Raw genomic sequence first — 16440 nt, forward strand, 5'->3', positions numbered from 1 at the left:
TATTTTTGGTCTTGGGAAAATCCAATTAAAGGGGGTTAAACAGGAGTGACAAATGGGGTGAATTTTTAGAAAGACTATCTACAATGTATCTCAGAAACGTTAAATATTACAGACGTAAAAATTGGTATTTGGAATCTCCTGTAAAAGTAAAGAAACATAAGTGATTTGTTTTTGGAAACTCCACTTAAGGGATACTAAAAAGGGGATGAAATATTAAAATGAGCATTTCTACAGTATATCTGTTAACGACGTGAAAAATAGTACTCTTTAAAAATAAAGAAACTTGTATTTTTAATTGTCTTCTGAAAAACCACTTGGGTGGAAGGGTAAAAGTGACTGAAAATGGGGTTGAATTTTTTAAATGGGATACTGATATCTCAAAAGCTGAAGATGTTACAGACGTGAAATTTGGTATTTGGAATTTCCTTTAAAAATAAAGGAATACGTATTTTTTGTTTTCGGAAATCCACCTAAAGAGAAGAGAGAAATTGAAAAATGTGTTGAATTATTTGTATGAGGATACTATTATCTCAAAAACGAAAGATTTTGCAGACCTGAAAATTGGTATTTGGAATCTTCTTTAAATTTAAAGAGACACGTATTCTCGGAAAATCCAATGAAGCGGGGGGGAGGGGTGAAAGAATTGAAAGATTAATTGAATTAACTGTATGAGGATACTTACATCTAATAAACACTAAAGTTATTACAGACGTGAAAATTGGTATTTGGATCTTCTTTAAAAACAAAGAAAAAAGCGTTTTGGGGGAAATCATCTTGGGAGGCGGGGATGAAAAGGAGTTGAATTCCTTTTATGAGGACACATCTCAAAAACGGAAGATGTTAGAGTCGTGATAATTGGAACTTAGAAGATCCTTTACTATTAAAGAAACTACTGTTAAAGAAACAAGTATTTTAACGGGAAATTCACTTAAGGGGCGGTAGTGTGAAAGGACGTGAAAAAAGTGAATTCTTTTTATGGGGATACTTATATCTCAGAACTGAAGGTAACAGATGTGAACATTAGTATTTGAAATCTCCTTTAAATATAAGGAAACACGCCTTTTCTTGGGGGGGGGGGGGGTAAATCAACTTGACGGCTGTGGGGTGAAAAAGAAGTCGAGACCAATTGATTTTACTATTCATAATGTACTTATTCCGCTCATAAACTGATCATTTTTAATCTTGCCTGGGTTCGTTTTCAGGAACCATCTTGTCGTTTGGAGAACATATAGACTATGTAGATTTTCCTGGAGATAAATAAAAATTTACACACATTTGAAATAAACGATAGGAGTGATATTGACCGCGCAATTGTTCACCTCTATAATAAGGTCAATAATGCACGGAAGTATATTATTCGTGTCGCCAGAAATCTCGCCCACTTGCTTACGCGCGACGATGGTGCTGGTCACATTGTCAGCAATGACATTAGCTGCAGATGTAATTTACCGCCAAGTAGCGGATTATTATTATTATTATTATTATTATTATTATTATTATTATTATTATTATTATTATTAATAATTTCTGGACCGTTGTCAAAATGTGCGGACCGTGCTGGAAACGCGTCCTGGCCGGGTAATGACTACGATTGCAGTCGGGCCGCGGGTTCAGTACCGCCAAGGCACCCAAGATGACACCACGCCGGATCTCCTCAAGGATTTGATCCATATTAAAAATACTTATAGGAAAAGATTTCAAAGATTTAGGGACCCACTGACCGAGTGGAATACCTGGACCTAGCCCTGGAAGTAGGAAATCGATTGCTGGAAAGAAAGATTGAAAAATGGGAGGAACTTTGCCGTAATCTCTCAGAAAACGAGTCAGATTACGAACTTTAGCGGATTCTCTCCGAAAACCAGTTAGATCGCGAATTTCGGCGGATTATATATAAAATGTTGAGCATTCAATTATGAATTTCATTATAATACCATAGCGAAGCACGGGTATCTTGCTAGTAAACAATAAAAACAATATTGGTGATAATTTGAAACCTAGTTTGAGACCCAGTTTTATGAATAACTCCCCCACTACTACCCCATCCTCTACTTCGAGAGAACATTTAAATTCCTCATGCGTATTTTCATTGTTCTAATCAGCTTCCTTGATATTCCGAGAGGACTCGACCTATAGACGACAGTCCATCTACTCACCGAGTCAAAAGTTTTCTCTAAATCGTTTGCCGTGATGTACCTCTTTTCTTCATGTATTTATCCATTATTCTTTTAACAACCATTATGTTGTCACTTGTCCTCACTCCCTTCCTAAATCCTGATCGGAGTGTCGACAGGCCTGAGCACCCCTCTCCCCAATTCATTAGTCGTTTTGCCAATATCCCTGTATAAATCTTCCTTAGAAAATCTAGTAACGTTATCCGTCTATAGTTACCTGGATCTTTCACCCCGTTTCTTATATATAGGGCAAATAACTCCCCCTTGCCATAATTTTAATACTCTTACTCCTTTAAATATCTTTTTGAATATGTTTACTAAGCTTTCGAGGGTAAAGTTGTTTTTACTTATTTCCAAAATTCATTATTAATATCTGAAATTGCTCCTACTTTACCTTTTCGCCCTTTCTCTATTCGATCTTTTACATTACTAATAGAAATTTCCTGGTCTAAGGTAGGCAGAGTGCACTCAAACCCTCTCGAAATCTCAGCTTTTTCTATGTTGGGTTTCCAACTATCCTCCCCATCTAATAGCCGTCTGAAATGTTTGGTCCATTCCCCACTACTTATATTCGCTTGTGTTGTACCTTTTATATCTCTACAGACTTGGTTCTATTCCACACTTTCTTACTGTCCGTTCTTTCGGAATCTCTGTTTAGATTTTCAGCTTGTTTCTTCTGCCATGAATACTGTGTTTACTAACCGTTCTGTATACTCTTTTCGTTTGCTACAGAATGCAATTCTTGTTTCAAAACTCCCTACCTTCTTGTATGATTTTAAAGCTTTCGTTACTTCCACACTTTTCTTCCTGGATTCTTCGTTGTACCACCCAGCATTTATTGGAAGTTTTGTTCCCTTCACTCGCAACTTCTGTCCTGCTATGAATATAGTATTTTCTATAAGCTGAATTGACGCATCTATTTGGTTATTTTCAATCGTAAGTCCTATCTCTATCTTTATAATTTCGAAACTTCTCCCTTTAAAATAATCCTCAAAATCTTCCCTGAGGACTTCCCTCCATCTACAGTATACTTTGACACTAATCTCTTTTTAATATTAATATTGCCTTGATAACAAGCCACACTATGCTCTTCCCTAATTATAAAGATAATGATTACATGTAAGTGGTTGGATTCTGCCCAGTTTTTAACTGTTATTCTTATGACTAGTGATAATGCCTTCTTTGAACATAATACTAGGTCTATAACACTTCCTTCCGTTTCTGTTATATGTGTCAAGTTACTCCATCTCCTGGCCACCACCCTTTCAGAATATACCGTTCTTCTGTACCACGTGGTTCCAGTAATTTTTCGACGTACCTATTATACTCTTCACTTTGACTTGTTCTCATATTAACTACTTTTCCATCCGCGATCCTCGCATTGAAGTCCCTATAAGCATAATACCTACATCTTCATACATATTCCTTAATCTGTTCATTTCCGTTCCGAACTCAAGGAATAAATTTCTGTTTGTAAATCCCCCAACTAAATACAGGATGGACTCAACGACGTACAAAGGGACACAGCAAGAAGATGAAGAGATATTGGGAAGAGAATAAAATACAAAGAAAGTGCTAATAAGTTGAAACACGCTCCTTAGTTGAGCATAACGAATTAAGAGAAATATGTGGCAAAAGGAAATAAGAAAAACGAAAACAATATAACTAAAATAATGAAGAGTAAGATGCATGTTTGTCCAACAATATGTAACACTTTATTACATCTACGGTAAAGAGGAAATGTGATATGTAACGTCGTTTTGCATAAATATTGTAACAAAGATAATGCAGCGTGTGCTTGATTCTATCGTTATATATGTGCTCCTACAAGACAAATGTAGGTGATAAATGATCAATTTAAGGAATGCAAAATGATATGTGTATTATGTATACCTGTCCCCTAAACTTTAGAGTTTGTATACAAGCGATTTAGACATCCCTTGTTTGTTTAATACACAAAACATGAACTGCAAAATACTGAGTGATGACAAACTCCACTAGAGCGGATTAGGGAAGAAAAACACAGCACATTAAAACTAGGGGAAAGCAAACTCAGAATTTAAAGCACTAGCGGATGGCGGTCTTTGTTTATTATCTCTTCAAGAGTTGGAATTTTAACACCCTTCACGCTGTACTTGCTTCTTGCTGGGGATTAACTTAGGCCATGTGCTTCGATGGTATATATCAAGTAAAGGCTTCCAATATTCAAAATACGGTTTAACTAATTTGAAAAAAAAAAACGCGCAAGTGGCTGCGCTGTTTGGGTCACGTAGTTAACAGCTTGCATTCGGCAGATAATGAGTTCGAACTGCATTGTCACCAGACCTGAAAATGGTTTTCCGTGGTTTCCCATCTCCACGCCAGGCAAATGCTATTTGCTTTACGTCGCACCGACACAGATAGGTCTTATGGGGACAATGGGATAGGAAAGGCCTAGGAATTGGAAGGAAGCGGCCGTGGCCTTAATTGAGGTACAGCCCCGGCATTTGCGTGGTGTGAAAATGGGAAACCACGGAAAACTATCTTCAGGGCTGCCGACAGTGGGGCTCGAACCCACTATCTACAGATTACTGGATCCTGGCCGCACTCCAGCGACTTTAGCTATCGAGCTCGGTCCAGGAAAATGCTGGAGCTCTACCTTAATTAAGACCACGGCCGCTTCCTTTCAACTCCTAGCCCTTTCCTATCCCATCGTCGCCGTAAGACCTACCTGTATCGGTGCGACGTAAGAAAAAAGAAAACCATCTTCAGGGTTGCTGCCAGTGCGGTTCGAACCCACCATCTCCCGAAAGTAAGCTAACAGCTACGTGACCCGAATCGCATAGTTAACTCATTCAGCCTGGTAGAGGAATTCGAAATGTCGAAACTGACACCCAGCTATCCTAAAATCTCAAATCAAAATGCCTGCACATGTTAGTTATGGCCATACGATTTTTTACATAATTGGTATACTGAACTTCGGAATTCATCTATGCCATATTAAGGTTAAATGAAATGTCCTGTACCTACGTTTTTATGATAAATGAAGATTTCAGGAAATACAGCGGTTATCAAAACAGATCAGGAGGATCTATTGTGTTGCGGATAAACTGATTAAATCACGTTCTCAGTGTGGTTACACTGTCGTCCTATTACCCGAAATTATTTAAAAACCGAGTAAATATTGTGCCCTTTTGATGCATATTCGCCTTATGGGTGCAATATTGTTACCAACTTTATCTTTTCTTAGTCTACATGCGAGTCGATTATTGTATCTCCTAATTGTCTGGCTTCACATGGCTCCACCATCTTAGTTGACCCTGACGTGTAACTTGACTAATTAGATGTCATTGCCATCTTGGCTTCTAATTTAACAACAAATATCATTTGTGTCCCGTAAAGCCTTCTTGGTCTGCCCGGAAAAGTGGGCAACGTGTGATAAATTTCCTCAGTAATATTACTTGGCTGTCTTCGCCGAGTTTAATGCCACTCATTTCAATAACCAAGAAGGCTGGTGACAATGCAGTTCGAACTCTACTTCCGAATGCAAGCTGTTAACTACATGACCCAAACAGCACAGCCACTTGCGCAGTCTTTTTTCCAAATTAGTTAAACCGTATTTTCAATATCATGAGCGATCTGCGTGCTTCGTTATAATAAACAAGGAAGTAAAATCAGACTGGCACATCCTTCGCCGTCCAACGGATTTCTACAATATAACTCGAGCACACAGGGCACGCCCAATTATAAAATGTGCTCCGACCAGCTGGACTGAAGAACATCCGGGAGGTATCACCTCAGAGCGTGCCCAGCAAACACCACATTTCATAAGGACTAGAACTTCTCAGTAGACCCTATCAGCTATGAACTCAGTTCAGTCTATAGGAAGATAAATAGCCGTCATGTGTCTTTATTCACCTTATGGTCCGGTCACCACAACAGCAACGACCAGCACCACTACAACCACCATCGCCACTGACTTCAGTCAATCCACCGCAGCTGTTTATCACTCGGCCGTAATGTCTAGCTTCGCAGCTGCTGACTACCAGACCAGACTTCTTCCCATGAAACCAGCTACGCAACAGGTTAACAAGAAGTTTTAGAAGTTTTCTCCACATTCTGCTCCGGAAAAAGAACAAGCTCCAGGTAGCCTCGCTTTGGATCCACTACCTGCACCATGGACAGACACGGCAGACGCACCGCCGCCACCCGTGGATGTCATTAGCGAACACAATCCTCCAAATTCTACCCCGGCCACCACCACCACTCACTCATTGGCTCGCTCTTAGCTCGAATATTCATATGTATCCGGCACAAGACATCCCATCAATCACTCCCTTTCCTCCATCCTATCGCTCCAGGAGCGCATTCATTTCTACTCTCCAAACTTATTCCCGAGTTCCAATCCCCGCGCGCCATTTTCTTCACCCTACCCAGTTTAATATGCACCGTGAGGATATAGCAGACATCCGAAGAATGACAACTGGTGTCATTCAGGTCAATGGGGACACCGCGGCCACTCAACTCCCCACTGCAATGTAAGTTCACCAATTTGGATCAAGTACCCCGTTTCAACTTCTTTCCCCACCCACCAAAACTTCACGTGTAGACCCCTCTATTAGTGAAGACACCATCAATGCGGAAGGCATCCCAGTCAAGAAGGCATTCGGATTCAAGAACTCAACGGGCCCTACCTTCATGGTGCGAGTTGTTCTTCCATCGCTCGAAGATGTGGACCGCAACATTGCCAGCAGAGTCTCCATTACAGACATCACCATGAAGTTGAACCACCTTGTGCCCTACCTCCACAATCCAAGTGCGAGCTCTGCCTCATGTACAGCAATTATACTACCATTCAGTGTACTGCCAAGGCTCCTACACGCGGACACTGCTATCAAGATCAGTCTACATCCGGTTGTCTCAACACGAATCAAGTGTCCCATTGTCACACCTGTGGGGGTAATCAACACAGTGTACTCTTGATGTTGCCGTCAACGCCTGCACCTCCTCAAACTAACCAGAACGCATATCCCCTATAAGAACCATTAATACACCATGTCATTACCAAATACCTACCCCCTACAACAAACCTCCTACATCAAATCAAACACTTAATTTTCACTTTTAACCACCCATTCGGGTTTGAATTCGCACTTTAACTTAAATCCTTTGGAAACCCTTGTTTAAATACATTTACAGCCCTCTCAGGTCAATCAATTGCATCACGGTAACGCATCACCTACACGCTTCATAATCACCGACTGGATATTCATATGCTGTCAAATGTAGGTTTTTAAGTGCATCAGGGACATAATATATTAATCATAACTTATCCACAAATGCATAAACGTCACTTTGTCTTCAGAATAGTGTACCTAGGCGAGGCGGACGTTAGATATTACTAATCTACTGCGTTAAATTGTAGAACTACCGCTATATGCATAAACTAGCAAGATACCCGTGCTTCGCTACGGTATTATACTGAAATTTATAATTGAATGCTTATTGTTATAGATATATAATCCGCCGAAATTCGCGATCTGACTCGTTTTCTGCGAGAAACCACCAAAATTCCCGATCTGACTCGTTTTCTCTTATTTTACGGCACGTTTCGTCCCATTTTTCAATCTTCCTTTCCAGCAATCGAGTTCGTACTTCCCGGGCTAGGCTCAGGTATTCTTCCCGGTCAATTGTGTACGTAAATCTTTGCCATCTTTTCCTATAATCATTTTTAATATGGATAAAATCCTTCAGGAGATCCGGCGTGGTGTTATATTGGGTGCCTTGGCGGCACTGAACCGGCGGCCGGACTGCATTCTTAGTCATTACCCGCCCAGTAGCCGTTTCCAGGGCGATCCGCACATTTGATGACGGTCCGGAACATTATTATTATTATTATTATTATTATGTGTTGCTGGAATGGCTGATGACAGGGAAAACCGGAGTATCCGGAGAAAAACCTGTCCCGCCTCCGTTTTGTCCAGCACGAATGTCACATGGAGTGACCGGGATTTGAACCACGGAACCGAGTTGTGAGAGGCCGGCGCGCTGCTGCCTGAGCAACGGAGGATCCTTATAAGTATATTAATAACAGTAAAATCAATTGGTCTCACCTCCTTTTACACCCTACCGCCGTTAAGTTTATTTACCAACCCTCCCGCCCCCAAAAAATTAAAAGAAGGCTTGTTTCTATATGTTTAAGGGAGATTCCAAACACCAATGTTCACGTCTATTACCTTCAGTTTTGAGATATAAGTATCCCCATAAAAATAATTTACTTTCTTCACTTCATTTCACACTACTCCCCCCCCCCCCCTAAGTGAATTTTCCCGCAAAAAATACTTTTTTCTTTAATGGTAAAGGATCCTCTAAATACCAATTATCACGACTCTAACTTCTTCAGTTTTTGATTTATGTGTCCTCGTGAAAGGAATTCAACTCCTTTACACTCCCGCCCTCCAAGATGGTTTCCTCCCAAAACGCGTTTTTCTTTGTTTTTAAAGGAGATCCAAATACGAATCTTCACGTCTGTAACAACTTTAGTTTTTATTAGATGTATGTATTCTCATACAATTAAGTCAATTAATTTTTCAATTCTTTCACCCCCCCCCCCCAACCCTTCATTGGATTTTCTGAGAATACGTGTTTCTTTACTTTTAAAGCAGATTGCAAATATCAAATTTCACGTCTGTAACATCTTAATTTTTGAGATATCAGTAGCCTAATTAAAAGAATTCAACACCATTTTCAGTCACTTTAACCCCTCCCTCCACCCAAGTGGTATTTCCGAAAACTAAAAATACACGTTTCTTTATGTTTAATAGAGAAAAAAATTACCATTTTTCACTTCTGTAACACGTTACGTTTTTTTAGATATACTGTAAAAATTCTCATTTTAAAATTTCACCCCTTTTGAGTTCCCCTTAAGTGGAGTTTCCAAAAACAAATCACCTCTGTTTCTTTACATTTACAGGAGATTCCAAACACCCACTTTTTACGTCTGTAACATTTTACGTTTCCAAGATAATCTGTAGATATAGTCTTTCAAAAAATTCACCCCAATTTGTCACTCCTGTTTAACCGCCATTAGTTGGATTTTCCCAAAACTAAAAAACGCGTTTCTTTATTTTTAAAGGAGATCCCATATACAAATTTTCAGTTCTGTAATATCCTTCGTTTCTGAGATATATGTATCCTCATTAAAGGCATTCAACCTATTTTTCACCCTTTTACACCCCTCCTATTAGGATTTACAGGAAACAAAAAAATACGTGTTCCTTTATTTTTAGAGGAGATTCTAACTACCAATTTTTACATCTGTAAATTTTAAAGTTTTAAGTTGTAGACACACTCATTTTAAAAATTCACCCCCTTTTCACCCCCCCCCCCCCATTATTTGGATTTGCAAAGAACGAAAAAATACATGTTTCTTTACTTTTAAAGAAGATCCAAAATACAAATGTTCAGGTCTGTAATATCTGCAGGTTCTGAAATATAAGTAGCCTCAATAAAGGCATTCAACCCATTATTCACCCTTTTCCATCCTTCCTATTGGGAATTCCCGAAAACAAAATAATATGTTTCTTTATTATTAAAGGAGATTCTAAATACCAATTTTTACATCTATAAACTTTAAAAGTTTTGAGATATAGATACACTCATTTTAAAAAATCACCCCCTTTTCAACCCCCCCCCCCCATTAATTGGATTTTCCACAAACAAAAAATACGTGTTTCTTTATTTTTAAAGAAGATCCCAAACACCAATTTTCAGGTCTGTAATATCTTCAGGTTCTGAAATATAAGTACTGACTCATGAAATGCATTCGACCCATTTTTCAACCTTTTCCACCCTTCCTATTAGGAGTTTCCGAAAACAAAATATACGTGTTTCTTTATTTTTAAAGGAGTTTCTAAATACCAGTTTTCACATCTATAACCTTTAAAAGTTTTGAGATATAGATACACTCATTTTAAAATATTACCCCCCTTTTCACCCCTCTTAATTGCATTTTCCACAAACAAAAAAATTCGTGTTTCTTTATTTTTAAAGGAGATCCCAAACACAAATTTTCAGGTCTGTAATATCTTCAGTTTCTGAGATATAAGTAGCCTCATTAAAGGCATTCAACCCCTTTTTCACCCTTTTCACTCCTCCTATTGCGATTTACCGAAAACAAAAAATACGTGTTTCTTTATTTTTAAAGGAGATTCTAAATACCAAATTTTACATCTATAAACTTTAAAACTTTTGAGATATAGTTGCACTCATTTTAAAAATTCACCCCCCTTTCACCCTCGCATTAATTGGATTTTCCAAAAACAAAAAAATATGTGTTTCTTTATTTTTGACAGCGATTGAAAGTACCAATTTTGAGGTCTGTAATATCTTCAGTTTCTGAGATATAAGTAGCGGTATCCTGATTAAAGGCATTCAACCCATTTTTCACCCTTTTTCACCCCTCCTATTGGGATTGTCTGAAAACAAAAAAGTACGTGTTTCCTTATTTTTAAAGAAGATTCTAAATACCAATTTTCACATCTGTAAACTTTTAAAGTTTTGAGATATAGACACACTCATTTTAAAATTTCACCCCCCTTTTCACTCCCTTAGCGACGGAATATCCAAAAATCCTCTCTTAGCGAGCACCTACATTATAATATGAATATATCCCCAAAATTTCATTTCTTTATGTCCAGTAGTTTTGGCTCGGCGATGATGAATCAGTCAGTCAGTCAGTCAGTCAGTCAGGACAAGCTACTTTATATATATATAGACTAGCAAGATACCCGTGCTTCGCTACGGTATTATACTGAAATTTATAATTGAATGCTTATTGTTTTAGATATATAATCCGCCGAAATTCGCGATCTGACTCGTATTCTGCGAGAATCCATCAAAATTCCCGATCAGACTGGTTTTCTATTATTTTACGGCACGTTTCCTCCCATTTTTCAATCTTCTTTTCCAGCAATCGATTTCGTACTTCCCGGGCTAGGCTCAGGTATTCCTCCCGGTCAGTTGGGTCCGTAAATCTTTGCCATCTTTTCCTATAATATTTTTAATATGGTTAAAATCCTTCACGAGATCCGGCGTGGTGTTATATTGGGTGCCTTGACGGCACTGAACCCGCGGCCGGACTGCATTCTTAGTCATTACCCGTCCAGGAGCCGTTTCCAGCGCGGTCCACACATTTGACGACGGTCCGGAACATTAGTATTATTATTATTATTATTATTATTATTATTATTATTATTATTATTATTATTATGTGTTGCTGGGATGAATGATGGCAGGAAAAACCGGAGTGTCCGGAGAAAAACCTGTCCCGCCTCCGTTTTGTCCAGCTCGAATGTCACATGGAGTGATCGTGATTTGAACCACGGAACCCAGCTGTGAGAGGCCGGCGCGCTGCCGCCTGAGCAACGGAGGATTATTATAAGTACATTAAGAACAGTAAAATCAATTTGTCTCACCTCCTTTTACACCCCACCGCCGTTAAGTTTTTACTGCCAACCTCCCCCCCCCCCCCCAAAAAAAAACTAAAAGAAGGCGTGTTTCTTTATGTTTAAGGGAGATTCCAAACACCAATGTTCACGTCTATTACCTTCAGTTTTGAGATATAAGTATCCCCATAAATATAATTTACTTTTGTCACTTCATTTCAAACTACTCCCCCCCCCCCCACCTAAGTGAATTTTCCCGCAAAAAATACATGTTTCTTTAATAGTAAAGGATCTTCTAAATAACAATTATCACGACTCTAACTTCTTCACTTTTTGATTTATGTGTCCCCATGAAAGGAATTCAACTCCTTTAAACTCCCGCCCCAAGATGGTTTCCCCCCCAAAAAGCGCTTTTCTTTGTTTTTAAAGGAGATTCAAATACGAATTTTCACGTCTGTAACAACTTTGGTTTTTATTAGATGTATATATTCTAATACAATTAAAGTAAATTAATTTTTCAATTCTTTCACCCACCTCCTCCCCCCCTTCATTGGATTTTCCGAGAATACGTGTTTCTTTACTTTTAAAGCAGATTGCAAATATCAAATTTCACGTCTGTAACATCTTCGTTTTTAAGATATCAGTAGCCTAATTAAAAGAATTCACCACCATTTTCAGTCACTTTCACCCCCCCCCCTCCACCCAAGTGGTATTTCCGAAAACTAAAAATACACGTTTCTTTATGTTTAATAGAGATAAAAAAATACCATTTTTCACTTCTGTAACATGTTAAGCTTTTTAGATATACTGTAAAAATTCTTTTTTTTAAATTTCACCCCTTTTGAGTTCCCCTTAAGTGGAGTTTCCAAAAACAAATCACCTAAGTTTCTTTACATTTACAGGAGATTCCAAACACCTACCTTTTACTTCTGTAAATTTTACGTTTCCAAGATATTCTGTAGATATAGTCTTTCAAAAAATTTGTCACTCCTGTTTAACCGCCATTAATTGGATTTTCCAAAAACTAAAAAATACGTGTTTCTTTATTTTTAAAGGAGATCCCATATTAAAAAAATCAGTTCTGTAATATCTTTCGTTTCTTAGATATATGTATCCTCATTAAAGGCATTCAACCCATTTTTCACCCTTTTACACCCCTCTTATTAGGATTTGGAGGAAACAAAAAAATACGTGTTCCTTTATTTTTAGAGGAGATTCTAACTACCAATTTTTACATCTGTAAATTTTAAAGTTTTAAGATGTAGACACAATCATTTTAAAAAATTAACCCCCCTTTTCACCCCCCAATATTTGGATTTTCCAAAAACGAAAAAATACGTGTTTCTTTACTTTTAAAGTAGATCCAAAATACCAATTTTCAGGTCTGTAATATCTTCAGGTTCTGAAATATAAGTAGACTCATGAAATGCATTCGACCCCTTTTTCAGCCTTTTCCACCCTTCCTATTAGGAATTTCCGAAAACAAAATATACGTGTTTCTTTATTTTTAAAGGAGATTCTAAATACCAATTTTTACATCTATAACCTTTAAAAGTTTTGAGATATAGATACACTCATTTTAAAATATTACCCCCTTTTCACCTCCCCCCTAATTGGGTTTTCCAGAAACAAAAAAATACGTGTTTCTTTATTTTTAAAGGAGATCCCAAACACCAATTTTCTGGTCTGTAATATAATCAGTTTCTGAGATATAAGTAGCCTCATTAAAGGCATTCAACCCTTTTTTAACCCCTTTTCACTCCTCCTATTGCGATTTTCCGAAAACAATAAAATACGTGTTTCCTTATTTTTAAAGAAGATTCTAAATACCAATTTTTACATCTGTAAACTTTTAGAGTTTTGTGATATAGATACACTCATTTTAAAATTTCATCCCCCTTTTCACCCCCTTAGCGACGTAATATCCAAAAATCCTCTCTTAGCGAGCACCTACATCTTAATATGAATATATCCCCAAAATTTCATTTCTTTATGTCCAGTAGGTTTGGCTCGGCGATGATGAATCAGTCAGTCAGTCAGTCAGTCAGTCAGGACAAGTTATTTTATATATATATATAGATTTGCACCAAGAAAGAAAACGAGGAAGAGAAAGAAATATAATGGAATATAAAAGGTGTTGGTATAGATATTAAACCATTTTTCCTTGTAAATAACAATAAAATCAAATAAAATAAAGTTGGAAAAACCCTTAGCTAAGAGACCTAACTCCCTCCCATCTCCTACTTCACATCCTTTTACCCACATCCTCCCTTCATTAAAGCTCCCCAAACCGCCCACATCTCTTTGCCAGAAAGAGGGCGTAACCCTCTAGGTGGCCCATCTCATCCTTTCAAGGTGGGGAATTAAAACTTTGTATGACGATTATGCAGAGTGGCAATTGATGCGACAGGGATTTCTTGCCCTCTCTGCTACAAGTGCAACCTGGATTTTGCTCACAGAATCTAGTGCGATCTCATTCGTATATACAGATTATTTACTCCACGCGAAGAACTCCGCTAGGTTAAGGTTCATGTAGCTCAATTACTTACGCCACTACATTCATATTATTCTGCACGCAATGGCAGTGATCGTATGTTTCACGATGTTATCGACTCAAAATGTTTGCTCTCTGCAGAGTACTCACATGCAGCTTACTATCCTCTCTTTTGCGTAACTTCACCTCTATTAAAGAGGGTTTTAAGATTAAGTCTTAATTCCGGTTCATTTGAGCCAGTCTGATTCGTATGGATTTTGATCAGGGTTTGGCTTAAATTTGGGCATCCGTATTGAAGCAATATAATATTTCAGATGAAAATTCCATCCCATAGTACCTAATATTGAAATCTTTTAAGTGTGGATGAGAGGTCAGTGGCTAACCCGCCCCCTCCCTCCCCCCGGTAATTTCACTTCTAAAAACAAATGAAATGTAGTGCTAGAGCCGTGGTTTCTAAACTACGGAGATGTGAGAGATTTGTAGGACGGGGTGGACGGAGGAACACTACAACTTGACCTGATAGGTAAATTAATCTACATCACATTCGTGTTCCGTGTTCATATCGAATGGAGTGTCCGCGCGTGTTAACTCGCTACGGCTACGGAGCCAAGCTCTGCATTCGGGAAGCAAGTGGGTTCGAACCCCACTGTCGGCTGACCTGAGAATGGTTTTCTATGGTTTCCCATTGTCACATCCAGCAAATGACGGGACTGTTTCTATTCACAGGTCCCGTAAAAGCATGGCATAAAAAATAATTTCACCTCATCCCAGACTCCATATCAGGAACGGGACTGATGGTAGACATATATACATGTTCCTTGTTGTTGTGAGACCAAAAAGAACAGTAAAATAGCTGCTAAGAATGAAAAGAGTTGTTCTTGTGCATATGGATTCATCTTCATCACCATCGTCCTCCTGTCAATCAAACCATGTGCTCAGTTCTATTCCCATTCCACCTTTTGTTAGTAGGCACATGTTGCAGAGTTTGTTTCGGCCTCCTCCTGCATCTTTTGTGGTTTACCGTCGGACTAACAGATCGAAGGTTTTTTGGCGATGCAAGGATGCGAAAGGGCTACGACTGAGAAGGTAGCAGCCATGACCTTAGTTAAGCTACAGCCCCAACCTTCACCTGGTGTGAAAAGGGGAAACCACTGCAAACCAACTCCAGGGCTGCCATGGTGAGATTCGAACACACCTTCCCCCCAAATATAAGGTCAAGTTCACAGCTACGCGACCCTAACCGCGCGGATAACTCACTTGTCTCCCTAAGTACCTGTGTATTTAAACACAAATTCAATTCTTAAATGAATTGTTTTTAAATTACAGGCAAACTAATGTGAGTGGAAACATGATGTGTTTAAACTTTAGGGCAACCCTTTGAATTTGAAGCAGCAGCAGCAGCTTGTTATTTACATTTTGCTGACAAAGTTTTTTTATTATTCCAGTTTACATTCTTGTTCCAGCCACATAGCATAGCTTCTGTTAAGATTTTCTTTTTTTTTTTTTACGTTGCTTTACGTCGCACCGACACAGATAGGTCTTATGGCGACGATGGGACAGGAAAGGGCTAGAAGTGGGAAGGAAGCGGCCGTGGCCTTAATTAAGGTACAGACCCAGCATTTGCCTGGTGTGAAAATGGGAAACCACGGAAAACCATTTTCAGGGCTGCCGACAGTGGGGTTCGAACCTACTATCTCCCGAATACTGGATACTGGCCGCACTTAAGCGACTGCAGCCTTAACTGTAAAGAATACACGGAAGTTACAGAGCTTACAGATGAGAGGCCAGCTTGAAAAGTTTGGGAACCATTACTCTGGAGTTCCTCTTGGACCTCCCATGGGTACAGATCATCATTGCCGTCACTTCACTGATGCCTGATGATGATTATTATTATTATTATTATTATTATTATTATTATTATTATTATTATTATTATTATAATATCCTGTTACAAAGCCCGCCTTGTGGCCATGATCGCTAAGGCGTTGGAGTCTAAACGGACTGACATTGTGGTTAACCTGTTCAAGTCCCGCCGGCTCATATGGAGTGAGGGCATATGACGCTGTTGATGGTGATTCGTCCTTCAGATGGGGACGTTAAGCCTTGAGCAGACTCCTTGGTGCTATTTGACAGGAGTAGGCTATGTGCCGGCACTGAGTTTCACTCTCTCCCTTCCTACTATCATATATATCACGTCATTCAGTTCATCTCTAACTCCTCTGATGAGGCTGACAGGAAAATCATCCGATCGTAAGAACTCGCCAAACAACGGGACAAGGGTTGGACACACATATTCTGTTCCAATTCAAAACTGCCTAAACAAGCCCCTAACTATCGCAATTTTATCTAC

At 38.8% G+C, this 16440-nt stretch overlaps 1 protein-coding gene across 2 annotated transcripts in view; it reads right to left on the bottom strand.

Moving 5' to 3' along the window:
- The window catches only part of LOC136856724 (monocarboxylate transporter 12-B), a 191366-nt gene that overhangs the window by 102600 nt on the left and 72326 nt on the right, over window positions 1–16440 (bottom strand). The window lies entirely within an intron of this gene.

Source organism: Anabrus simplex, chromosome 1 (assembly GCF_040414725.1).
Source record: "Anabrus simplex isolate iqAnaSimp1 chromosome 1, ASM4041472v1, whole genome shotgun sequence".
NCBI lineage: Eukaryota > Metazoa > Arthropoda > Insecta > Orthoptera > Tettigoniidae > Anabrus > Anabrus simplex.